The 26,105-nt window shown below is 52.7% G+C and overlaps 1 protein-coding gene across 8 annotated transcripts in view; it reads left to right on the forward strand.

Moving 5' to 3' along the window:
* Positions 1–26,105, forward strand: part of HIVEP3 (HIVEP zinc finger 3) — a 438,249-nt gene that overhangs the window by 331,128 nt on the left and 81,016 nt on the right. For all 8 annotated transcript variants that reach the window (XR_008630211.1, XM_055138552.1, XM_055138558.1 and 5 more), the window contains one exon: positions 24,425–24,621. The gene's annotated coding sequence lies outside the window, so the exon portion shown is untranslated. The remainder of the gene's footprint in view (positions 1–24,424; positions 24,622–26,105) is intronic.

A 26,105-nucleotide genomic window follows, 5' to 3' on the forward strand; every position in this document is an offset into this window, starting at 1 on the left:
TTTTTTTAAAATTTATTCTTTTATTGAATCACCATGTAGAAAGTTACAAAGCTTTCAGGTTTAAGTCACAGTTATACAATGCTCGAACACCCATCCCTTCACCAGTGCACATATTCCACCACCAAGAATCACAGTATACCTCCCTCCACCCCCCACCTCCCCAGCGCCCCACCCCGCCTGTGTAACTGATAAATTTGGGCTTGAAACTTTTAAAATGTCTGTCCACATAGGCCATCCCGTTCAGCTATGTGACAAGGTTGAAACATCTCCAGACACGAGTGTAAGTCCTGGGAACACTGTGTGTGGAATGACACGTGCAGGATTGGGTCTCAAGCGAGGAGTCCTGCACCCCCAAACCCTCCTGCTGCCCATCAGACACGGTGCTACCTCTTACAGGGCCCACGTGTGTCCTGGCGGTATACCAACTTGCATGCCGCCAAGGATAGTAATGACTTCTTGAACAAAAACAAATCCCAACACGAAGGAGATAGGATGAACTCAATGAAATGTGGGGTGAATCCTAGAACAGAAAGTGGACATTATTGGGAAAACAGATGAGACAAAATAAACACTGTCACCCCAGTATTTAGTAGTCCTCATGTCGAATTCTTCGTATTGGCCACTGTGTCTTGGTTATACAAGATGATAATCAAGCCAGATAGAAGGAATATAGGAACTCTGTCTGGTCTTTCTCTGTTGATACAAAATTATTCCAAGGTCAAAAGTTCATTTCAAAATACATTAATAAATCCACATGCACTTGAATGTCTGGCCTCTAAGTTTCCTCAGAAAAGCCATACATGCAGCATTATTAAGTAATTGAATCTTGGGACCACTGGCCATCCCAAGTTTTCCTGGAACCAGTCTGGGGCATGAATATTGATCTGGAGACCCCTCCCCCCCAGACACTGCTGCCGATGGACTTCTGGTGTACACCTCAACCTCGGCTTTAGGTCACATCAGGTCGGCTCCTTCCCAGTGCTCCAAGTTCACCAGCTCATTTCATGCTTTACCAGACAGGGGGAAGCCTTTTTCAAGCTATGGCTCAGGCCTGCAGGAATTGCCAAGACTAGGCTCGAGAGATAGTGAGACTAGAACCCAAAAACTAGAACCAAAAACTGGGCAGCCACGAAAGTCTGATTTTTTTTTAATGACAGAAAACACTTAGGGTCATGGGTGGGGTGTCTTCTAGGAAGACAAAGTAGTTCAGGGTTCAGGGATGCCAGGGTTTGACTCCTTCTTCCTGTTGGCCTGTGTCTTCAAGCCACATGAGCTGGCGGGGGTGAGTCCGGCAGAAAACCATGAGAACTGTGACCCCAGGGCATGTGATGGTCTGGATGACGGTGCAGGGGGCCCGGCGTGCACGGAAAGCTGATGGGGGAGTTCCGAGTGCTGCGGGTCACATCACCCAGCACCAGGCTTTCGAGCATTTGGTGTTGCCCAGAAATATAGGAGAGACACAGGATGCCCAGATGGGCAGGAAGCCACATCCCAGGTCTGTTCAGAGCCCTTAGTGTTTGAGAGTGCAGGAAAACCACTTCATGATGGGCTCTTTATCCTAAGCAGGCTCTGACCTTGTGGAATAGAAAAGTCTTCCATTTTCCCTGGTGTGTTCCATACAACAGTGCTTTGGAGAGAAAGATTGGTTGGGGGTGGGCGGGGAGGTAGCGTAGTCAAGTATACAGGCACTTATGCTACATAGCACTTCTGAGTTTGCAAAAGGACCTTGGAATATCTAAAAAAATAAAATGTGTGTGCGTATATGTGTGTGTGTGTGTGTGTGTGTGTGCTGTGTAGTTTTCAAAGCCAATCGACCAGAGATCACATCTGTAGATCATGCATGTATACTGTACGTGTGATTATGTGAAGAGCTGGAGGAGGGCTTCGTACAGACGCTTTTGGGGGAAACCCTAAAGAGATGTGGGTCAGCGCTGCCCCGGAAAGAAAGATGGCTGCTCAACCGTGACTTACTCCCCGCCTGCTGGTTTCAGCATGTCCATTTCCCACATTTCCCTTGTTGTGTGAAGTTAATTTCTTTCTCCCAGAGGAAAATGGGGGTGGCCCGCCAGGCTCCCCGCCTCCATGTGCTAGGTCCGTGGGAGACAGGCACTGTGGGCTTTGGTGGCGATGAGGGTAACCAGGCCCATGTGACAGCTCAGTGGTGGGTCTCTAACCCAGAAACCCACATGTGACATTGGTGTTTGAGAGCTCGAAAAGCATCTCGTCTTTCAAACGCCACCAAAGGCCCCAGATCTGCCTTTTCCAAGGGCGGCTTTCCCGGGAGGGCTTCTCTGGCCCTTCCGCTGACTCCCCAGCTCGGGGCGGGGGTGGGGGGCAGGGGGCAAAGGGAATTCGCACATGGCTTGGGGAAGAAGCCTTGGAATGAGGCAAGGATTCTGAGCTAGTCTGAACTTCCCCGGCTTCCCCCAGCGTCTCCTCACCCGCTCCATCACACACACACACACACACACATACACACACACACACACACACACACACGATTCCTGTCAGCTGAAGCCTCACCTCAGCTTCTTCTTCCCTGGATCTGATCCTTCGGGTGCCTCCTGCTGTCACCCTCCACACCCTTCCCGGGCCCAGCCTCCATGTGTCCCTCTGAGGTCTGAGGAGGGGCCTATGACGCCACATGACAGTCCATCAGAAGGGAATTTCCCTTCGAAGCCTCACCTAAGGAGCAAATGTAGTCAGGGTAAGGAACCAAGGGAGGGGGCTGGGGTTGGGGGGCTGCAGGGGACGACTTGCTCTCTCTCTGGGGTGATCGAGGGAGAGGCCCCTTGCCAACATCACAGGACGTTTGTGGGTGAAGCGGTTGGCTCTGCCGGTACTTCCCACACTGATCTGACCATCCTCCAACGTGCGTGACCTCAGACAAGGTCTTCGGGGCCTTTGCTTGGCATGAGCAGCCTTAAGGCCCACCTTCCTCTTCGGGTTTTCACTCAATATGTGGAGCTTCTGGGGGAAGCTCAGAACAGGGCTGGGTGCCTAAGAGGGTATGTGTGAATTACTGTTATTCAGGAGAAATCCATTAACCCACTGAAAAGAAAAGAGTCAGGAGTTTCAAAACGTACCAAAGATATGCAGGTAGATTACCTGGAAAGTGGCAGGAAGTGAAAATGGCCCATAAAGATACGACTGACGCTGCTCTAGCCGCTTTGAAACAAAGAATTGTCTATGCAGAGGCCTAGAGGAGGCAAAACATCAAAGGGAAAGACAAAGATGGCCCAGTGCTGGCAAGGTCAGAGGGCCCGGGCGTCCACACAGCTGTTGATGGAAGTTCTAAATGCACAATCTAGCTGTGACCCAGCAATCCCCGGCTACAGAGAAACACAAGGCCACAATATGCACTAGGGCGTTTGTTCACTTGTATCATTGTTTTCAGTAGAGAAAAATTAGACATTAGCTCCATGTACAGAAGTGGCCGTGCTTTAAAAGGTTATATGCCAGCAGGCCATAGAGCTGGCACGGAGGGCTCAGGCTCTTGCTGTCCATAACCCTGGTTCCATCCCAACACTGCAGAGGTGATGGGGACATCACCACCAAGAGTGGTCCCAGATCACAGAGCAGGGGGTGAGCTCAGAGCACCACCTGCTGTGGCCTAAAAATAAACAAAAAGGATTGTGGTAGTTTGTCCCCTGGGCCACTTTGCGGTCAGTTCAAAAGGAGGACATGGATTTCCAGGTCCTGATAGGGGAAGATAGTCCTCACACAGTCTTACCTGGAAAAGGACTTGTGTGTGTGTGTGTGTGTGTGTGTGTGTGAGTTGAACAATTGTGTGTGTGAGTTGAACAATTGTGTGTGTGCATGAATTCTTGCACATGTGAATAGTTTTGTGCTCATGGGAACACACCAGTGGATTATTGGTGGTAATTTCATACAGGAGTAGAATTTATAATGATGAAGGAAGCTTGTTCACTCTTTTAAATACTTCCGATAGGGGGCGTGGGGGGAGGGCTTGCTGTTTGGGGCCCATCTGGTGGTGCTTGGGAGCTACTCCTGGTTCTGTGCTTGGGGTTCACCTTGCGTAGTGCTCAGGGTCTCTTGCGGAGCCAGGGATGAAGCCTCATGCAAAGCCTGTACTCAGTCCTTCAAGTTATCTCCCTGACCCTTCCTTTGCTCCTCCCCCCCACCTCCTCTCCCTCCTTCTTCATCTCTTCTTTCTTCTCATCTTCCTCCTCCTTCTCCCTCTCTTTCTCCTCCTTCTCCTCTTCTCCTCCTCATCCTTCTTCTTCTCTTCTTCCTATTCCTCTTCCTCCTATTCCTCATTCTCTGCCTTCCATTCCTCCTTCTCTTCCTCCACCTCCTTACCCTGGAGTTGGGGGCCGGTCGATACCACTTCTGGGAATATATCCTATGGGTGCAAAAAAGCACAGTAGAATGGACATCTGCATACATCTCCCATCCTGAACGATTCCTTCGTTTATTGCAGCACGATTTACAATAGCCAGAATCTGGAAACAGCCTGAGTGCCTGAGAACAGACGACTGGTTAAAGAAACTTTGGTACATCTACACAATGGAATACTATGTAGCTGTTAGGAAAGATGAAGTCATGAAATTTGCTTATAAGTGGATGGTCATGGGGAGTATCATGCTAAGTGAAATAAGTCAGGAAAAAGAGGGACAGATATAGAAGGACTGCACTCGTTTGTGGAGTATAAAATAACAATATGAGTCTAACACCCAAGGACAGTAGAGACAAGGGCCAGGAAGATTACTCCATGCTTAAAAGCCTGTCTTATGAGCTGGGGGATAAGGCAACTGGAATAAAGAAAGGATCACTAAGTCGATGATGGTTGGAGGAATCGTTCAGGATGGGAGGTGTGTGCTGAAATTAGATAAAGGACCAAACATGATAACCTCTCAGTATCTGTTCTGCAAACCGTGATGCCCCAAAGTAGAGAGATATTAAGATAATAAGAGGGAAATTGTCTGCCATAGAGGCAGGGGGAGGGATGGGGTGGAGGTGTGGATACTGGGGACATTGGTAGTGGAAAATGGGTACTGGTGGAGGGATAGGTATTAGATCATTGTGTGACTGAAACTTAAACATGAAAGCTTTTTAACTATAACTCACGGTGATTTAATAAAAACTTGAGGGCTGGTCACTTCAGGCAGTGCTCAGGGAGCCGTGCAGTCCCGGCCGCTGAGTCCTCCTTCTACATGCAAAGCAGACACTCAGCCTGTTGAACTATCCCCCTCGCCCCTAAAAATGACTCTTACACAAACGAAAGAAACTGGGCTTATGAAAATGAAAGCAATGAAAAATCATGTCTACTGTCTAGGCTCACTGAGACGATGAAGTGAGCTAACCCTCGAGAAATCTCAAGTGCAAGGCCCGTTCCCCGAGTCAGTCACCCATCTACTGTCCGCTTCCGAGACTCTGTGCCAGCGACCCTGTCCTATGCACCCAGACCCTCCCTGCCCACACAATGGTCATTCCCCTCTGCCCATACCACCCTCCACCTGCTATCCAGAAGGCTGGGCTTTTCACACTGTCTCATTCAGCAGTGTCCAGGGCTAGTGTCCTTGTGTCCTTCGCTGGGTCTCCTGGAAGCCTTTTCCCCACTCAGCGGGGTCACCTGTGTCAGCAGCACGTTCCCAGGACGTCTCTGAGTCCTCGCTCAGTTCTGCTTGATGAAGTGGTTCTCTGCTGTTCTCTTGCAGGCTTACCCACCCCCTAGGCGTGTGGGCTTTCCTGGGGCCCATCCCCCACGAGCTTCCACCTGGCCCTGGTGGGGCCCAACATGTCTGCTTAAAATCATTTTACTTCCAATTTGCTAATTTAATTCTAGTCTTACAGAATTTTGGCAGCTCTGCCAAATTGGGTGCCAGATGCAGGGTGAACGCATATATTCTCAGCTCCCTCGTTCCTGTCTGTCTGAAGCTGCTAAAGAGAACAGGGTCTGGAATGTGTCCCCAGGAAGCTCCTGGGGACTCCTTCTCCTGCCCCCCAAGCCATTAGGCAGGACCCTCTGTCCAGGCCTCGCCCATGTGCCAGCAAGAGTCCTGCTGGTCCTCCCTGTCCCGCAATATCTCTTCCTCTGGGCTTCCCAGGAAACATCCTGGGAGCAAATGGCTTTCCTCCAGCTCACATATTCCAGTATGTTCCAGGTTTCAACTCCTTATCACTCTCCTGAGTGCTGGCTGGCAGGTGGGGGGGTGGGGGGCTCGGACTGTGCCCTGCGGGCTGCCAGCCAGCGGACATTGGGGATCCAGGCCAGGCCCGCGGCTTTGCCTGCAGTGGACAGAGTGTGGCCTGGCATTCCCAATCCAGATGCCTGTCCGCACGTGAGCTCACCGTGAGCTCTTCACTGGCTCCTTGGGTGCTATTTTTATCCCCACGAGCAAGATTCAGAGAAGCCAAGTGGGGCTCCAGGCCCCCAGGTGGGGAGTCTCAGAGCCAAGGCTTGCTTTGTTGAGGCCTTTGATCCATCGCAGGGGGTTGGGAGAGCCGCGTACCACTGACCCCAACAGGCTGTGTCTTCTCACACAGATACCCCTTGACTGACAGGGAAAGGGAAATGAGGGCTCCGTGATGTTCATGCTGAACCTTCTCATCCGTGGGACTGAGACCCACCCCGTCTCTCTCTCTCTCTCTCTCTCTCTCTCTCTCTCTCTCTCTCTCTCTCTCTCTCTCTCTCTCTCTCTCTCTCTCTCTCTCTCTCTCTCTCTCTCTCTTTCTCTCTCTCTCTCTCTCTCTGTCTGTCTCTCTCTCTCTCTCTTGCTTTTTGGGTCACACCTAGTGATGCACAGGAGTTACTCCTGGTTTATGCACTCAGGAATTACTCCTGGCGGTGCTCGGGGGACCATATGGGATGCTGGGGATTGAACCCAGGTCGGTCACGTGCAAGGCAAACGCCCTACCCGCTGTGCTATCACTCACCCCCTTCCTTCACCCCTCTCAGAGTCCCCCTGTGGGTGGGGCCAAATGGGGAGCGAGTGGGTTCCCCTCTGGGAGGAGAAGTAGCAGAGTGCTCTGGTCTTGGGACAGGCCACCAAGCCCCTCTTCATGGGCATAGGGGGATGGGCTCCAGCAGGGGGGTCCTCCCACACTCCTCACTGTTCTGTTCTTAGTCTAAAGAAAGAAGATCTGACATACAGTCTTGATCTGCTCAGAGATACGTACAACTGCCCGGGGCTTTCTAGAAGACAAATTGGAAACTCCCATTATCATCTAGCTCAGGTGTGTGTCTGCACCCCCCACTGCTCCGAATAACATGGTGGCAGCAGCTTCAGACTTGGGAGTGTGGCACCCCAGGGTCCAGCCTGAGCTCAGCCGCTTCCTGGCTGTGTGACCTAGGGCAGGTTGCTGCCCTTCTCTGGGTCCGTGGCCTCCACCCTTGAGGGGGCCGAGGGTCTGTGAACTGGGAGAGCATCAGGAGCAGCGCCGTGGCTGGTGTGCGGAAGGTGCGTTTGCTCGTATTTTCCTTTGATGGAAGAGAAGGTAAAGCGTGAGGAGTGGACGTGTCCCAGGCCCTAGAGACACACTGCCATCTGTGAGTGGTGGGGACCGAGAGGTCCAGATGGTGTGACTCTAACCCAGAAGCAGTGTCCCTGGCCCCTGGAGCAGGCAGGGTGTGTTCTAAGACGGGGGTGGGATTTGGGAAGAAGAAAGTTTGGACCAGGTTTCCAGGATGGACTCTCAGTTCTGTCACAGAGCAGCAGGGGGGCGGGTGGGGAGGGGCCACTGGCTGCTGCCCGCAGGGCAGGGGACAGTAGTGAGGTGTCACACAGACCCGTGTTGAGTGTCCAGAGCCTGGGGGCAGGAAGAGAGGAGACTCCCAGCTCCCCCAGCAGTAGGGAAGTGAGCAAGCCCCGCCCTGCCTACCGTCTGGTCCCCGGGGTCAGTCCACCTGTGTGCACACCTGGACCCAGACACCCACATGGAGTCATCACGGGCCCCAGAAGGCCTCCCTCGGGCCGTGGGGGTGGGGTGGCGGGCGAGCATGCGGGAGCGCGGGAAGGGATGTTTTCCATTCCGGTGGGGTTATTTCTGGCGCTGCTCCCGCTCCTGCAGTCACTGTGGAAACTGCACGTGCCCGGCGCGGAGTGGAAACATGACGAGTTTGCAAGGGCTGATACACTGAGCAGGCAGCCAGGAAGCTGGTGCTGCTGGGGGGAGTGTGTCTGCCTGCCTGTCTGTCTGTCTGCGCGCGCACGCACACACACACACATGTGCATACACACAAGACAGGCACATGCAGCATGCACACACGTCACACAGACATGCATGCACCCATGCATGCATGTGCACATCACAAGTGTGCATCATGTACATAGACGCATATGCGCACATACACACATGAAGCAACACACGCACACAGCAGAGGCATGTGACACATGTATCACACAGACACATGGCACACATACACATGCATCACACAGATGCACACATGTACATGTGTGCACATGTTCGGTGTGTACATCACACACAGACACATACAGACATGCATGTGAATCACACATGCACACAGAGGACGCCCTCACACTATCACATGTATGAACACACAGACGGTGTACATATCACACTCAAACATATGCCCACACAGAAACCTGTGCATCATACACAGACACATGTGGACTCACATCAGACACACACACATCACCCACACGGTACACAAAGCCACATGTACATATCACACAGAAATACATGTGTGCATCACACAGGTACACACAAGAATGTGGGTAACAATGGGAGAGCCTGGTTGGAAGGCCCCAGAAATGCCGTCCTAGCTCCTCACTGGGGCTCCTCGGGGGCTCTGCACCACCTCCCCCTCTGACTCCCTTTCGGGGGGCAGAGTTTACACTCTCCCCGAGAGTCTCATGAAAGGAGCCCCACGGCCAGAAGGGCCTGGGAGATGAGGGGGGATGAGGCGTTGCCCTGTTTGTCTGAGGCTGGTTTGCAGGTTGGGGCTGAAGCAACAGAAGGGGCTGCCGTCTCAGAAACAGCCTCCTGCGCCCGCAGAGCCCAGCCCTGCCGCCTGGCTTTAGGCATGATGTCTCCTCCCCAGCTCCTGCGTTTCCTCGAGGCCCTCTGGGTGTTTCCCTCGACACAAGGAAGCGTGTGGGAAGAACGGGGCTGGGGTGTGCTTTGCTCCCTTAGGGTCCTGTGAGGACTCCAGTAGGCACTAGGCAACCGGGGGCCCCACCCTGGGGTCTCTAGCCAAGCCTGAACCTCACTCTGTCTGTAAAATGCAAGTGAAAAAAAAATTCACTTGTTAAAATTGAGAAGAAAAAAAAATACAGGAGCTTAAAATCCATCCCTTGTAAGGATGGTGACATCACCGCTGATGAGGGCATTTCTGTAAGGGCCCAGGGGGCATCGAATCTGTTGCCAGAGCTGAAGCCTCGCCTGGCATTCAGGAGCGGGAGAGGAAACGCGTGGCTCTCTTTGTTTGTTTTTCCTTAATTGGGAAGAGTCATTCTGGCTGGTGGGTGAGTCCGAAGGGCTCCCGGAAGCTGCAGAGGAAGGGGTCCTTGAGGGTGGGCCTGGTGGGGTCAGGGCTTGGCTGCAGGGGAGGCGGGCCTGGAGGAACTGAGGTTTGCTCCCAGTCATGTGCCTGGGTAATGGTAGCACTGGGGTCCCGCAGGGGGTCCCGCGACCTCCCGCCGCTCCACATACTGTGTCCTAGTTTCTGGGAGTTTGGAGGTGGGAACACGGGGGCAGGGGTGGTGAGGGATGAGACGGGAGGGGCACGGTAAAGGGACAGTTCCGGGCTGGGCGAGCACTGTGGGCAGAGCAAGGTCACCATCCTGGAGGGTTTCCGTCCTGGTCCACATGGCCCCAGGCGGAGCCTCACAGTCCCTTCTCCCAGCAGCCATGAAGACTCAGCCATGGTTCCCAGGGTTCCCAACTCGGGTTTCCCAGGCCACAGGTCCCCCGCAAAGGCAGAGCTCAGGGCCCGGGGCCTGGTGCTGAGAGGCAGCAGGGGCCCGCAGCCTAGGAGGGCCCTGTCGCTTGGGCAGCGGCACCTGCTCCCTGTGCAGCTCCTGAGGGAGGTGAGGTCAGGGGCGCGCCCGGGCAGGCCGGCCCCTGGGGTGCTGTGTTTGCCTCCTGCCACCCTCATTCAGCCATCCCAGAGGACAGGCGCAGGGCTTCCCGATCGCTGCACGTGTGCTCTCCGGGGGACGACCGCAGGGAAGGGAGGAAGGCCGGGCGTCCACGCTGAGAGGATCCGGCATCGGGGGCCCATGCTAGGAAGAACAGGCTGGAGGGGTCTGTTCTAGGAGGATCAGACTGGCGGGGGCGGGGGCGGCGTGCTGGGGGATCAGGCCGAGGGGGGCGGGTCCAGGCTAGAGGGATCAGGCTGGGGTACAGGGAGGTCCACGCCAGAGCAGAGGAGGGCGGGCAGGAGCGTGATGGAAGGGAAGGCCAGCCTAGAGGAGGGCGGGCAGGAGCGTGATGGAAGGGAAGGCCAGCCTAGAGCCAGCAGGCGTGGCGCAGGTGGGCAGAAGGGGATTGTCAGAGCCAGACTTCCCACGGATTGGCGGGGGCTCTCCGGGCACCCACAGTGGGGGCCTCCCTCAGAGTGGAGAGGGTGTCGGGCCAGGCTCGGGGCTTGGGAGAAGGTGGCAGGCATGTCCAGCGGGCTCAGGGGCGCAGGAGAGCGGGCGAAACAGTGAAGCCAAAAGGCCGGGCTTGAGAGGGTGACCTGCAGGCAGTGGAGGAGGCAGGATCTGAACCCAGGTCTCATGCTCGCTCATCCCACTCAAAAGAACAGCTCCCACAGGAACAGAGCAGACCCTCGGGTGCCGGCTTTCCTCGGGCCAACCACACCTCGTCCCCTCAGCTGAGGCGGCCCCATAGGGCTGCACCAGCTCACTGGCTCGAAACACCCTGCGATGAGGCAGAGCGAGGGCAGTAGCCGATGCAATGGAAACTTTCTATGGAAAAAAGGCCCCTGTCACACAGCCACAGAGTCCAAAAAAGGAAGAACCGCAGTGCAGACCCACAGGGCTGGGTCACAAACAGTTTCCTCTGGCTCTTCTGAGACTGAGCAGGGGGGCGGCTCCGCCGGGCAGGTGTGAGGGCTGGGGCGCCAGGCACGCCCTTTGCCCCAGGTGGCCCCCTGCCCATTGGGCCATCATCACGCCCGTGGGCCACCACCACCCTGACCACTGTGTCCACAGGGGCAGGTTCTGTGGGGTCTGGGGTGTCCCCGGGTCCCACCCAGGCTTTCTTCTCCGGTGTCCTCCCTGGGAAGAAGTTGCTGCAGTTTTGTTAGGGCTTCTGGAACCTTCGCTTGGGTGTTGGTTCTGCTTGATTTTTAATGGTAGGGATTCTATCAGACGGTGGGGGAGGGGTGGCGGGCAGAGGGTACCTGGTGATGACCAACCCTCTAGTGCTGGCCCGGTGCTCGGTGCTGGGGACAGGGGACTTGTATTGCTGCAGACTCTGGGCCTTGCGAAAGCTAGACACGTGCTCTCCCTCGTGAGCTGTCTGCCCGGGTCCTGGGGTCTCATTTTAGGAAAAAATAATGGTCCCTGTAAGTCAAGCTGAAAGATTAGAAATCACCAAAAGAGGAAGAGGAAGGGATGACTGGGGGTGGGGGAAGGAGGGCAGAGTCAACTGTAGTTTTTCATTCTTATACCAACCTGGGTCCACACCATCACTCCCACTTTACAGATGAGGAAACTGAGGCTTGCAGTGTTCAGTGACCTGCCATCCCACCTGCTGTCGTTCCTGGGGCTCCACTCCACCAGGCAGGGCCACCCCCCACCCCCCTCAACCCACCCCCGTCTCTGTTTTTTCAGCCTCTCAGGTGGTGACAGGGAAGCTTGCCTGTGGCACCTTGTGTGGCACGCGCCTAATGCAGGGGCAGCACTAACACGTAGTGAGCACTTACCCAATGCCCAGTTGCTTCCCCATCCCATCCTCCACCTCTACAAACTTCTGTCGCTGCAAAACTGGGGGCCCTCCTGGGGGAAGCGGCATACGGCGGTGGCTCCCTGGAAGAAAGGAACACTTTTCTGGCCCGTGTCCCCGTTGATCTCTAGCCCCTCACCCCCAGCGGCGTGGCCAGTGCTCCCCTCTGCTGGGAGGGGGGGTTCTGCTGAAGGGCTGAAGGTCCCTGCGAGCTGGACCTGAAGGGAGACTTCCGGGGCAAGAGCGCCCCCACCAGGTGTGGCCTGGGGTAGCAGGCAGCGACCCCTCTGCCCTCTTCAAGCCCAGGCAGTCAGTGCTCAGCCCGTTCTCAGCAGCTTTATCCCAGCTTCTTCTCCTCCTGCTGCTCTTTCATTCGCTCCTGGGCTCACGGCCCCCACCTGCAGTTCGGTGCCCCACCCCCACTTCCCTGCCGATCCCCCCAAAGCCAGGACTGATTCCTCTGCTTCCTCCCGACATAGAGTTTATGGGGTGAGGGAGTCCTGTCCTCCAGAAGCTGGATCCAGGGGCGTGCAGGGGAAGTTTGTCTGTGCCTGCCCTCCGACAGAAATGGGTCCCTAACCTCAATTTATAACGCTCCTGGCCCCAGGAGTTGGCAGAGCTCCCGGGGTGCCAGCAGAGGTCCCCAGCTCCCTCGCCCTTCTCGCCACTCACCTTTCCTGCTCAGACACCTCCCTGCCTCCCCGGGAGGTCAGGGTGCAGGAAAGCCCCAGAAGCTCCTCCGGACTCTGTGAGGCGCGGGGCAGGTTTCTCTGCCTGCAGTGCAGGCCCGGGAAGCCAAGGTGAGCAGCCCTCCCCCCGGAGCAAGCCCCAGGCCTGGACCCCGGGGAGCAGAGCGGGAACGCCAGCTCCAAGCAGGCGTCAGCAGGGAGATCGCGACAGCACGATGGCCTCTCTCGAAGGCTCTGTGCCGTGAGGGAAGAGGAACGCTGGCATTTATCGGGCACCTGTTGTGTGCTGGGTCCTTGCCGAATCATTCACCCAGTTTGTCTCATCGAATCTGCTCCACCTCTCCCGCACGTTTAGCTCGCGGAAAGGACAGGGGTGCATAGAGGTTCTCCTGCCGAGCCCACACAGTTCTGGCCTGGAGAAACGGGGTCTGGGTTGGTGTGATGTCAGGGCTGGCTCTGCACACACCCCCCCCACACCCTGCTGTTGGCAGGCGGTGGCCGCTGTCGTTCTTCCCATCCCCTGCAGGGGCTCGGCAGCCCAGAGAAACCCCCAGGCTCCTTCCAGAAGAAGCTGCCCTGTGTGCCAGTGTTTCGCACTTCCCTGTCTGCGTAGTCCTCCCTTGGACCACAGGGCAGGAATAAAAATAAACGTGGAAAGATTCGTCTCACATGCCCCCGCCCCGAGCGGCTCTGGCAGCCCCGCCCTGTGCCAGACCGGCCTGTGGTGGGGGTCTGTTCCCAGTGGGCTGCCAGGCAGCTCCCCAGCAAAGCTCCCTGCCCCCTGGCGCATCTCGGGAAGAAGTGGCTCTGGGCCCCAGGGAGGCTGGCCTGCAGTCACCCGGGTCTTCCTTTCACCCGTCTCCAGCCCAGCTTGCCCAGCTCTGGTCCCCACCCTGGTGCCAGGCCAGAGGTGGGTGCCCGCCGCCTGCCCGCCGAGCCCAGCGGGGACTCTTGGTTCCACTCCCACAGGAGGGAGGGGCTGGGCAGAGAAGGGCTGCCCGGGCTCTGGGCGGGCGCGCAGAGGAGCTGGCCCTGGTCCTTCCTGCTGTGGGGCCACCACACGCAGAGGCGCCTCTGGCCCCAGCAGGCCTCTGTCACGGCTTAGCTGCTTCTTAAAAAAGAAAGCGGCTCTTTCATAACTTAAGAAACAACATCTAGATGATAAGAAGTCACCCGTGCTTATGGACGAAATGTGAAGAGCATCGGAACAGAAAGAAGGAGAGGATGCCACTCTGTCATCCCCGCGATGCCTTCCCACCCTGCCCCAGCCCCCGCGGCTCCGTGGTTGTCCTCAGATAGGGTGGCACACTCACCACCGCACAGGTGTGCATGTGTGTACTGTGTATATGGGGGTGGTGCTGTGTGATGTGTGTAATTGTGTGTGTGTGTGGTGTGTATAGGGCATGGTATGCGTGTGATGTATGTGGAGTGTGTGAGTGATGTGTGTGAGATATGTGTGTTGTGTGTAATGTGTGATATGTGTGGTGTGATGTGTATTGTGTCGTGGTGTGTGGCATGTGTGATATGTGGTATATGGTGTATGTGGCTTTTTTTTGTATGTGATGTGTCGATGGTGTATGTTGCATCTAAGGAGTGTGCATGATTATGTGGTATGTGTTGTGTGTGAGGAGTGTGTGTTCTGTGAGGTATGTGGTGTGAGGTGAATGTGAGGTCTGTGTGTTAAGTGTGGTATGTGGTGTGAGGTGTGTTTTGTTATGTGTGGTATGTGATGTGAGGTGTGTTTGGTGTGTGTGAGGTATTTGTGGTGTGTGTGAGGAGTGTGTGTTCTGTGTGGTATGTGGTGTGAGGTGAATGTGAGGTGTATGTTGTATGTGTGTTCTGTGTGGTACGTGATATGAGGCGTGCGTGAGGTGTATATGTTGTATGTGTGTTCTGTGTGGCATATGGTGTGAGGTGAATGTGAGGTATGTATGGTGTATGTGTGTTCTGTGTGGCATGTGGTATGAGGTGTGTGTGAGGTGTGTGTGTTGTATGTGTGTTCTGTGTGGCATGTGGTGTGAGATGTGTGTTGTATGTGTGTCCTGTGTGGCATGTGGTGTGAGGTGTTTGTGAGGGGCGTGTACTTTTCCTGCCCAGCATGAGTGGGTGCATGGGGAGAAGTCAGCCCCAGCTCACTGCCTGTTGGTCCCTGGCCTCACTAAGTCTTCTACGGAAGTCGAGGGGCAGGAGTGTTCTCATCTGCAGGCTGTGAGGAACTGGGGCGCTCACCCCCAGCAGGGTGAATCCCCGTCACCCTTCCCTTCCCCCACCCCTCAGTAAAGTCACAGTGCTCTCTCTCACGTCTCCCCATACGTATTCACTTTGCTTTCTTTTGTTTTCTTTTTATGGTTTCTGAGCCTCTCCCAGAGGTGCCCAGGACTTACTCCTAGCTCTGTGCTCAGGGATCACGCCTGGAGGAGTTGGGAACCAAATGGGGTGCCTGGGGTCGAACTAGGTTGGCCTCTGCAAGACAAACACCCTATTCACTGGATTCTCTCCGACCCGGCCCCTCTACTTTTCACTGGGGGCATGGTGGCTGGATCCTGTCCTCCATTACTCCTACACCACTTCCCTGCAAATGAAGGCAAAGCGATTTCCATATTTGCAGCAGGGGTGAGGAGCAGCCGTCCGCCTCAGCCACACACCCCAACTCTGACTGTCTAACAGACGGGAGGAGCACCAGACACCTTTCATCTGCTCAGTCCCACAGGGAAGCCACTTTTTTTTTTAGTGGGGCTTGGTGGGGGGGTGTTGGGTGGGGGGGGTTGTGCCACACTCTGCATGGCACAGGGACAACTCCTGGCCCTGGGCTCGGGAGTGACCCCCTGGGTGTGCTCTGGAGTCCATGTGCGGTGCCAGGGATTCAGACCCGGCTCAGCAGAATGCAAGGCAAGTTCCTCAACCCTGGACTATCTCCCTGGCCCTGGGAAGCCACTTTGGGGCGAGAATTTAAGGGCCTGTGAGAGCTCAGTGCCTGGGTTTGAGTCTGACCTCCTCTGCACCCTCACTGTGGGGCGAGCACACGTTTGGGTCCCCACCACGATGTGGACTCATTTGTGAAACGTGCCCCAGAGAGGACCTCCCTGACGGGCTTTGGGGGTTGTTAATGAGTCAATGGTGTAACAGTGCCTGGTGACAAATAGCAATAAATAAGGGTAGATCACCAGAGAGTTTGCTCCCTTCCACCAGTGCTCCAGGACCCTCCCAGCCACCCTCCACTCCAGGTAATCTATTTTGCCTACAGACAAAATCTCCAGTTCAGATATCTTTGACCATCTGTTGTTTCCCTACTATGTTTCTTTATAACCCATATATAAGAAAGATCTTTAAAAAAAATTGTAGCGGTGGTAACACCTACACAACCATAGATGATTAAAGCTAATCTCCTGAAATTGCACAAAATTGTAAATCAATGATAGGTTTAAAAAGATTTTTTTCATGAACTATGTCATTTTCTTTTTGTAGGTCTATTGATTTTATTTAAATTAATAATATAAATAATTCCATGAAATACATTTTTAAAAAAATTTATTGATTCACCATGAGATATAGTTATAAGCTTTCATGTCTGAGTTACAATCACACAACGATCAAACACCCATCCCTCCACCAGTGCACATTCCCCCTGACCAGTATCCCCAGAATAGCCCCACCTTTCCCACCCTCCCCCTGCCTCCATGGCAGACAATATTCCCCATACTCTCTCTCTACTTTTGGACATCATGGTTTGCAGTGCAGATAGTGAAAAGTTATGTTTGGTCCTTTATCTACTTTCGGCACACATCTCCCATCCCGACCAATTCTTCCAACCATCATTTTCTTAGTGATCCCTTCTCTATTCTAGCTATCCTCTCCCCGCCCACTCATGAGGCAGGCTTCCAACTATGGAGTATTCTTCCTGATCCTTCTATCTACTGTCCTTGGGTGTCAGCCTCATGTGATGTTATTCAGTACTCCACAAATGAGTGGAGTCCTTCTATATATGTCCCTCTCTTTCTGACTATTTACACATGGCATGATACTCTCCATGTCTATCCACGTATAAGCAAATTTCATGACTTCATCTCTCCTAACAGCTGCATAGTATTCCATTGTGTAGATGTGCCAAAGTTTCTTTAACCAATCGTCTGTTCTCAGGTACTTGGATTATTTCCAGATTTTTGGCTATTGTGAACAGTGCTGCAATGAACATATAGGTACAGATGTCATTTCTACCGTGCTTTTTTGCAGCCTTTTTTTCCCCAGAAGTGGTACTGTGGGAAGCTCAATAGAAGCTTCCAATAAATGGAAACTCAATTTCTAATTTTTGAAGGACTGTCCATATTGTTTTCCAGAAAGGCTGGACCAGTTGGCATTCCCACCAACAGTGAAAGAGCTTCCCTTTTTCCCCACATCCACGCCAGCACTGGTTGCTTTTGTTCTTTTGAATGTGTGCCAGTCTCTGTGGTGTGAGATGATATCTCATTGTTGTTTTGATTTGCATCTCCCTGATAATTAGTGATGTGCATTTTATGTACCTTTTGGCCATTTGTAATGAAATGTATTTTTAAATTAATATGAAATTATGTATAGGCAAAGACTACAAATGCATAATTTAGTAAAAACAAGTAAAGGAGAATTAAGAAAATGTTAAGGGAAAAACTGAATAGGCTTATAAAAACATAAAAGTGTGTTTCATCCTTAAAAGGGCATGTAAAACCTTCCCTGCTAAGCCTCTGAGGGTCAGAGATTGTATGTATGTGTGTATCTGTGTGTATATAACGTGACGAATGTGTAACTTCATGTGTGTAACATTTCTGTGTAACATGATGGGTGTGTGTTACATGAGTGCATAACTTGATATTGTGTGTAACTTACGTACCTTGATTTGTGAGATGTGAACACAGGTCAGTAGGACCTCCCCAGTCCTCTGCCTTTTTATTCGGTATTTTCATTTCTTGAATAATGATCTGTTTGTTTCCTTTCTCCATTTTGTTGACTACCTTATTGCTCTGGGGATGTTTTTTACACATAGATACTGGCCCTTCTTATATATGTTGCAAATATTTTAATTTTTTATTGAATGCTTTAAATAAAAATATTTGCAAAAGGGAGCTAGAGAGATAGTACAATGGATAAGGCGCTTGCCTTGCATGCAGCCAATGAGAGTTCAATTCCCCAGCATCCCATACAGTCCCCTGATTACTACAGGGAGCTATTTCTGACTGCAGAGCTAGGAATTCGCCCTTAACACCATCAGGTGTCACCCCAAAACAACAACAACAATTACAATGTATCTGGTCTATTATTTACTTTGCAACTGTGGGCAGGACTTTTTGTTATTTTCAGTGTTTGGTATTTTTATGTAGTCAAATTTATTTATCTTTTCCTCTAAGAGGGTTGAGGTCCCATCCCTAGCTTATACAGCTGTTCTAATTATTCTGACATTTTCATGGACTTGCGTTATGTGTTTTTCTTATGTCTTTATTCCAAATAAATTTCTGTGTAAGCAAGGTACATGTATTCTATTTAAAATAGAATTCTCCTTCCTCCTTCACTCTAGCTCCTATGTTGCAGACCATTAATTTTATTTGCCTGTGTATGTATTTATTATCTATCTCCCCTGGCCAGGCCCTCTGTCCCTAAAGATGGGGGTGGGGGGCACGCTTTTCTCTCCTGTCACTAATGAAACTCCCTGAATAGTCCCTAACACATAGTATGTATTTAATACATACAGCCGGTTGCCATGGATATTTTGTTAAAATAACCAATTCTTTAGTACTAATTTGGAATTTTATCTTCCAGTCTTTTTTTTGTGCTTTTTTTCCCCTCATCATTGGTCTATTCAGGTTTTCTTCTTCTTTTTATATGTTTAAAAAAATAAACATCTGGGGCTGGAGAGATAGCACGGCGGGTAGGGCGTTTGCCTTGCACGCGGCCGACCCGGGTTCAAATCCCAGCATCCCATATGGTCCCATGAGCACGGCCAGGGGTAATTCCTGAGTGCAGAGCCAGGAGTAACCCCTGTGCATCGCCAGGTGTGACCCAAAAAAGCAAAAAATAAAAAAATAAATAAACATCAAGTTTCAAATTCATAGGTAACAATTTATATGTCAAATTCCCTTAAATTAAAAAGGAAAGTTCAGAAATACATGTACAGTGACTGTCAATGTTTTTTTGTGATGTTTCTTGCTGGTCGAGTAGCCAGAGATTAATTTATTTTGATGGTCTCAGCACTATTTGTATTTTTATATTTATATTTTATATAGTTATAGTTTATATTTCCTTTTTTGAAGTTGCTATACTTTTCTCATTCATTCATTTTTATTTTCAACCTTATAGATTTTCTTTATTATTTTATTTATGCCTTATGGATTGTATTTTATTCTTTTTAAGCTTCTCTGTTTAGATGCATAATTCATTGCTATCCTCCGACTCAAGGATTATTTTGAAAAGTCCTCTGGGAGACACATAAGATGGTGTGGTGGGTGTGGGGTGGGCACGCAGTGCCCCGGGCTGTACCCAGGATCTCAAACAGACAAAGATGTGTTCTACCATTTGAACCACGTCCCTGGCCTTACGACAGCGTTTTTAAATGGCCCTGGGCATGGTGTAGACTTCTATTACTTGCTAATTTCTGCTTTTATTGTTTGAAACTCTAATGAACATTATAGAATCTGAGTTTTTCATCAAGTACAAGGACCCTTTAGCAAAGGTTCTCAAAAAATTGTCTATTTCTTGAATATATGTGAAGTTGTAGAGCAATCTTCTTCAAGACCTTAACATTTTTCTTTGGAGGTTATTGTATGATCAGATTTTGAGTGGTGTTTTTGAGACATTTCTATGCTTTTTTTTTGTCTCTATGTTTCTAAACATGTGGTCCTTCGTGTAGTTTATGCTTTTGTTTTTAAGGTTAAAAGTGATGGTTCCTTATTTTTGTTTCTTATTAGAGAAATAGACCCGTTGACAATATATTTCATTTAGCATTTTTGTGTTTATCCACCATTGATACTGGCTTTTATTTACTTTTTTGTGACCATTATGTCTGTTATATCTTTTTGCCATTTTTTGACCTTCAATCTTTGTCAACTGAAATGTCCCTTCCAACAACATAATTGAATTTATTTGTACCCACCTACTTTTTTGTCTTAGATAGTATTAGTCACATTCTTGTATTTATTGACATATTGGTCTTTAATCATCTTATTTAATGTCTCATTGATGGCTCTTTTTCCTTCTTTTTTAGTGTTTCTCTAACTTACTGAATTAATTGAATTTTCATTGTTCCTCCTTCTCAGTGTTTTCAAAGTTATGTATCTTGTATTTCTCCTAGAAACATTTACCCTTCACTAAAAACCTAAGACCCCTACCTTTATATTGTCAAGAATGAAATGGTCTCTAGTTCCCAATAAGATGAGGTGGTGACGATGAAAAACTCTTTGGATTTGACTGCGTATTTTTCTACTGTCCTTGCTCTTTCTTGAATTACTTATTCTGAGACACTTTTTATTTTGTTGGAGTAATTCCTTGAGTAATTGTTTGAAGAAAAGAAAAGTGGGTGGCGTGCTATTTTGAGTGCTTTGGCTTTGAGACTCGGCTGAGGAACACATCCCAGGTGCCGCCGTCTTCCCTCTCAGCTCCGCGGCCGTTGCTCAGCCAGGCTTGGGTTTGGTGTCAAGTCCAATGTCAGTTTTGACTCTCACAGTTTTTGTCGGCTGTCAGAGACAAAAGCTGAGTGCACTGTTTTCCTGAGGTGAAGGGCAACATCTCCTGTGGGAGTCTTGGCTTGCCTGGAGGAGCGAGGCAGGTTGGGGTGGGCGGGGGATCCAAGTCTCCGCTAGCATCTCCCCTGGATACTCCACAAGAATCCCACATGTGGAGCTTGTGTGGGAAGCACAGCACTGCAGGCAGGAACTGGAGGGAAGAGACAGTTGGGAGTAATGGGCCAGGGAGTTAAGGAATCTCAGGGCACTGATGGATGGAAAAGCTGACGCAAGCTTCTGGAAGTTTCTATCAGTCACAGTCAAGCTACCCACCAGGCTCAAGTCTCTGGAGGAAGAGCTTGGCTTGTGGAGAAAGTCAGTGAGAGCCCCTGGCTTCTGTCTTCCCTCCCTTTCGCTTCGGGGCCTTCGGAAATCTCTCTGGGACCTGCTGACCCCGCTGCAAGGCCGCGGAGGGACTGCCCGGGGCTCTGGCAGATAGGCCCGACCCTGCCCTGCCCTGCCCGAGGTGGGCGAGGCCGCTGGGCCATGATTTGATTTCCTGTCACGGTGCCCATCTGCTTTTCCTCAGACCTGCGGGCCGTCTGGCAGGACAGCTCTGCTGTTCTTCGTCCTGTGCGTCTCTTTTCATTTCCTTGCCGATTAGCCAAAAGAGGCAAGACAGATGGGTCTGGTGTGCCCTGTAGAACAGCAGGTATGTGTGGCTTTGCTCCGGGGGTACAGCGGCCACTGTGTCCACGGTCCCTGCCACCTGCTCTGGAACCGCCTTCGGGTGATGCTGCCTCCTGTGGTGGCCGGGGGAGGCGGGGGAGGCACCTCACCTGATTCCACTTCTCCAACCACAGCCCTCATCCTGAACGCATCACCTCATCTGTGGAAGTGATTCGATGTCTTCCATCACCGAGGGTCAGGTCTGGCCTGCCCGACTCCTCCCCCAAGCACTGTCCCCATCCAGCATAGGGACAGCAGGTGATTTCCCCAACTTTTGACCAGTTGGGGTCTTCCATTCTCTTCCACCGCCTCATTGGTTGGAAACATCTGCTCTCTCCCCGTCGGACACCTCTCCCACCACCCCCCGCATCTTTTGGCTTCTTTTCTCTCTCCGGCGCTGTGGAGGAATCTCAACACTATGAGCACCCTTGAGGCCTTTGCCCCTCCCGCGCCCACTTCCCACTGCCTCTCCTGCCCCCACCAAGGGATGGGCCAAATGGCCCCCAAATCTCTAATTGCCCCTTCAAAAATACCAGGCACAGGGCTGGAGCCATAGTACAGCGGGTAGGGCGTTTGCCTTGCACGTGGCCAACCCGGGTTCGATTCCCAGCATCCCATATGGTCCTCTGAGCACCACCAGGGGTGATTCCTGAGTGCAGAGCCAGGAGTAACCCCTGTGCATTGCCAGTGTGGCCCAAAAAGAAAAAATATACCAGGCTCTTTGAATTGATTGCATGTCTGGATAGTCATGAATAAAAGAAGATGAGGTGGTGAATGAGGTGGTGAAGGCAGAGGGGCACCCCACTGTGAGAGACTTGTGCCTGGCTCTAGGGGAGGGTCAGGTTGAGGGGGGCAGCACTGTCTCTGAGGCTCTGAGACTACTGTGGGTGGGGGGAGCTTGAAGCATTCTGGGGGCTTAGGGAAGGGAAACTTTAGTTTGGGGAGCGTGGCTGAGCGTTCTGAGGAAGGTGGGCAAGGTGGCACCGATAGCCATGTCTGTGGGGACAGGGACAAAGGCGCACATGGGAATTATGCAAACACAGTATTTCTGCCCTGGGAGGAGCAGAGTCCCGCGGATTTTATTCACGGGGGTGGATCGGAGGGTGTGTGTGTTTCGGGGGGTGCTCGGGACAGGGATGTGATAGACAGAGAGGTGAAGTAGGGAAGGCATGGACTGCAGACCCAGGAAGGAAGTGCTCGTCGGGTGGCCCAGGGCAAGGTCGCGGGCACCAGGCTGTGGGCTGTGTGGCAGGAAGGCACTGCAGAGGGCCTTTTGCCACTGCTCAGTTTTCTGGGACTCAGTAGCGGGAGGTGGCTGCCCAGACCGTCTTCCAAGGTGTGTCACTCAAAAGTGTGGTGCCCGAGAAGAGGGTGGCCGTACGCCGGGCCTGTGTGTAGCCAAACCCACATGGCTGGACGCAGTAGGGAGAGTCCACGGCCGTGAGCCTGGGTGCTGGTGCCAGGCTTCCAAGCGGACCTGTGGCTAGCCTGAATCCTGGCAGCCCAGGAATGTGCCCGTCGTGCCCGCCCCCTCTCCAGGCACAGCAAGGCTGAGCCACTTTCTGGAGCTTCACGAGCAATGGACGGACTGGTGATGGAACCAAGTGTCTTGGCCCTGGACGCCAGATTAGTCAGCCATTGGACATGTGGCACGCAGAGGACTCGGGGAGCACAGTCCCGAGGGAGCAGAACCACTGGCAAAGCTGGGGCTCCCGATCCAGCAGCACTTTGCTCTAGCTGCTTCTCCTGCCGTAGGCAGCTATTGAGTGGGCCAGCAGTGAGCACCGAGCTTTGTGCATTGAGCACCCGCATCAGAGGCCAGCCCACTGGCCTCTGCACCCAGGAATTGATGTTCAGCTTCCGCCCGGAACATTTCATTTCCTTTAATGCTTTGGGGATTCCATTGCTCTCTGAGGTCGGAGACTGTGGTGGTATCACCCTCATCCTGGGATCGAGTCATTTTTGCAGGTTGTGTTTGTTTTGTTTTTGTTTGGGGACCATACCCGGAGGGGCTCAGGGCTTACTCCTGGCTCTGCACTCAGGATTTTACTCCTGGTGGGATTGGGGGGACCATTTGGGATGCCGGGATCCAACCAAAGTGTTCCGCATGCAAGGCAAATGCCCTACCTGCTGGACTATTGCTCTGGCCCCTGTCTTGTCTTGTGTAACAAATCAGCCCAAAACATAGTGGCTTCTAGCAACATTCACTGTTTAGTAAGCAGTTCCAAGTGCCCGTGTCTGGGGTGGCGTGGCAGCAGTCTCGGGCAGGAAGAAGGCGCCCATCGATTGAATTCTCCCCTGAAGGCTCTGTGGCAAACGAGCAGCTTCCCAGGCTCATTTCAGGTGCTGATGGACTCTGGGCCCTGGTGTTACGTGACTGGCTTCAGTTTTCTTGCTGGTGGTCACATGGGAGTTGGGTTCGGAGGAGCTGATTCTCACCTTCTGGAGGCTGCTCTGGGCTCCTTCCAGGGAACCCCCTTCCTCTTCCAGGCTGTATCAGCACCATGTCTGAGCTTGACTCTAATCTCTGGCCTAGCCGGTGACCAGCCTGAGGAAACTGCCTCTCAGGGGCTTTTCTTCTCCACCAAGCCCCCTGAGTGACATCCTATCTGTCATCACAGGAGTTGCAATCAGCATCACAGTCCTGGGGGTCATGGCACCCATTGCAGACAGGCTGTTTTGGGGTCTGTAGCACCACCAATGAGCAAGTCACACCATTTTCTCACTTCCAGGCACCTAGGAAAGTGATGTTTCTGCTCTTAAATGTGCTAGCATTGCATCTGAAAATTCAGAGGTCAGACTGGAGCCAGAGCCAAAGACATGAAAGGAGCACAGGATTCTGGGAAAATGGGGGTGCGGAGAAGAGGTGGGGGCGGGGTTCCCTAGACCTTTAGTTTCTAAGGAACGAAGTGTCTGAAAAGCACTGTGAAGCAAAATGCAATAAAACAAAGGCGACCTGTGAGCAGGCTGTGTGCACCGGGGGCCAGGAAACCCTGGTGGGCCATCCTGGGATCCTCTCCACTTGCTGGTAAAGGAGCAGGGGCTCAGAGAAGCTCGTGTCTGGTGCCAGGTAGAAAGGGACAGGTCGCTAGGGCCACCAGTCATACCACCTCTCGGGATGACATGAGGATCCAGCCCTGCCCTGAGATAAGCAGGGTGGGAGAGGCTGGGGACCCCAAGTTCCTGGGACCAGCAGAGACTTTTCTGTGTCTTAAGAAGTTACCCACTGGAGACATAGTACAGCAGGTAGGACATGTGCCTGGCATGCAGCTGACCCGGGTTTGGTCCCGGCATCCCATATGGTCCCTGAGCACCCCAGGAGTAATTCCTGAGTGCAGAGGCAGGGCTGACCCCTGAGCATCACCAGTGGTGACCCAAAAACTAAAAAAAAATGTTGCCCCAGCCGGCTCTTTGACCATGCTTTCCCATCGTCCCTTGCAGGATTCCAGGCACAATCTGGGCGGCCTCAAACTAGTTCATGAGGAGCCTCTGGAGATTCTGGCCAGGTCAGCTTGCCCTTCCGGGAAGAAGAGCCGAGCGTGAGAGGAGGGAGCCGTGGCCGGCGTGGACATGAATGCTGGCTTTCAAAGAGAACGGCGTTTGAGTTTTGGTCACCGGAAGTGGTGCCTTCAGCACAGGTAAGAGACCGTGGCCGTTGCGGTGTGTTCTTGCCGGGGTGCCATGATGGTCTTCCTTGCATGAGCTAACTCGTATTCCCCTTCCTTCAAATGGGTCGCTAGACCAGGCCTTGGCCTTTAGCTCTGCAGGAAGCCACTTGTGTTGCCTATGGAAGGCTCTGGGCTTGAGCCCATGAGCCCAAACACACCACACACACACACACACACACACACACACTCATCATTCATCAAGGTTGCTGTGGTTGTTACTTCTGCCTGCCTGGAGCTTCCTGAGAGCTGCGAGACCTCAGAGTCTCCTGGGACAGGAGAGGCGTCTAGAAGCCCAAATTTATTTTATCTCCATGTCCATCTGTCCCTGGCAACTGCTCCCTCCATGGAGTCCAGCCTCCCCACCCCCACCAGTCCATCCTGTCTTCTTTCCCCCAGTCTTCTCCACTCCCCTCCTGCCTGAAAAGCCCCCACCCACCCACTCCCTGGTCCCTTAGTGGGAGGGTCTCAGGGCCTCCTTTGTGAAGACAGGAAGGACAGCAGCCCTAGTGGCACATTTGAGTCAGCAGCAGTTGCTAGAAATTCTGTCACTACCCCCCACACCCCCTAACACACACACACACACACACACACACACACACACACACACACGGCAGATAACAGAGGGAGCTGGCCGGGGGAGGGCCCCATGTCGGGATCTGGGCCTGCTTCTATCCTTTGGGGTTTTCTGAAGCTCTTCAGGTCTGTGATGTGGCTTCAGGTTAGAGGTTGAGGTTCTGGTCCAGGGGGGGCTCGTTCAAAGCTTTCTGCATCAAGAATGGCTTTGGATGCTTTGTCTGCAGAGCGTCCGACTCACCCCGGGGAGGTGGTGGGAGTAGCAGATACAGAGAAAATGGTCTATTTCGTGCCCCTCACGCCCCCCACCCCCGGCGGTGCTTTCTGAATCACACCAAGCCCGGGACAGGAAGCTGTGTTCTGGTTCTGATACGGCCGAGTCCTGGGCTGTGGGGCCTCTCCCGAGGGGCACTGGGGAAGCTCTTCCTGTGCCTTGCCCAGGGGGCTCACTCCGGCCTGGGGGGTGGATTGGAGATGTAATGTGGATATAAGGCTGCCCCTCACAGGACTTCCTCACTCGGAGGAGGCTGAGGAGGAGGCTCATGGTGGCCCAATCGCTCTCAGAGAGACCATGAGAACTGACCAGAGAGACCAGAGACCAGAGAGACCAGAGAGACCAGAGACCAGAGAGACCAGAGACCAGGGAGACCAGAGAGCTGCCGTGCTCTGGGGGGGCAGGCAGGGCCCCCCGCCTCCGCCCAGCTCCACTCCTCAGGGCACTAGGTGTCTCCAAGCTTCTCAGGCGATGTTGGAGGACTCCGTGAAGGACGGTGTGGGCCTCTTTGTCTCCTATAGAGGCAGGTGTGGGACGTGGTACTTAAGCGCGAGGCTCTGGAATACCCCAGTTCAGCTCCAGCGCTTACAGAGTTTCTGTGTCCGTC

Source organism: Sorex araneus, chromosome 5 (assembly GCF_027595985.1).
Source record: "Sorex araneus isolate mSorAra2 chromosome 5, mSorAra2.pri, whole genome shotgun sequence".
In the NCBI taxonomy this organism is placed as follows: domain Eukaryota; kingdom Metazoa; phylum Chordata; class Mammalia; order Eulipotyphla; family Soricidae; genus Sorex; species Sorex araneus.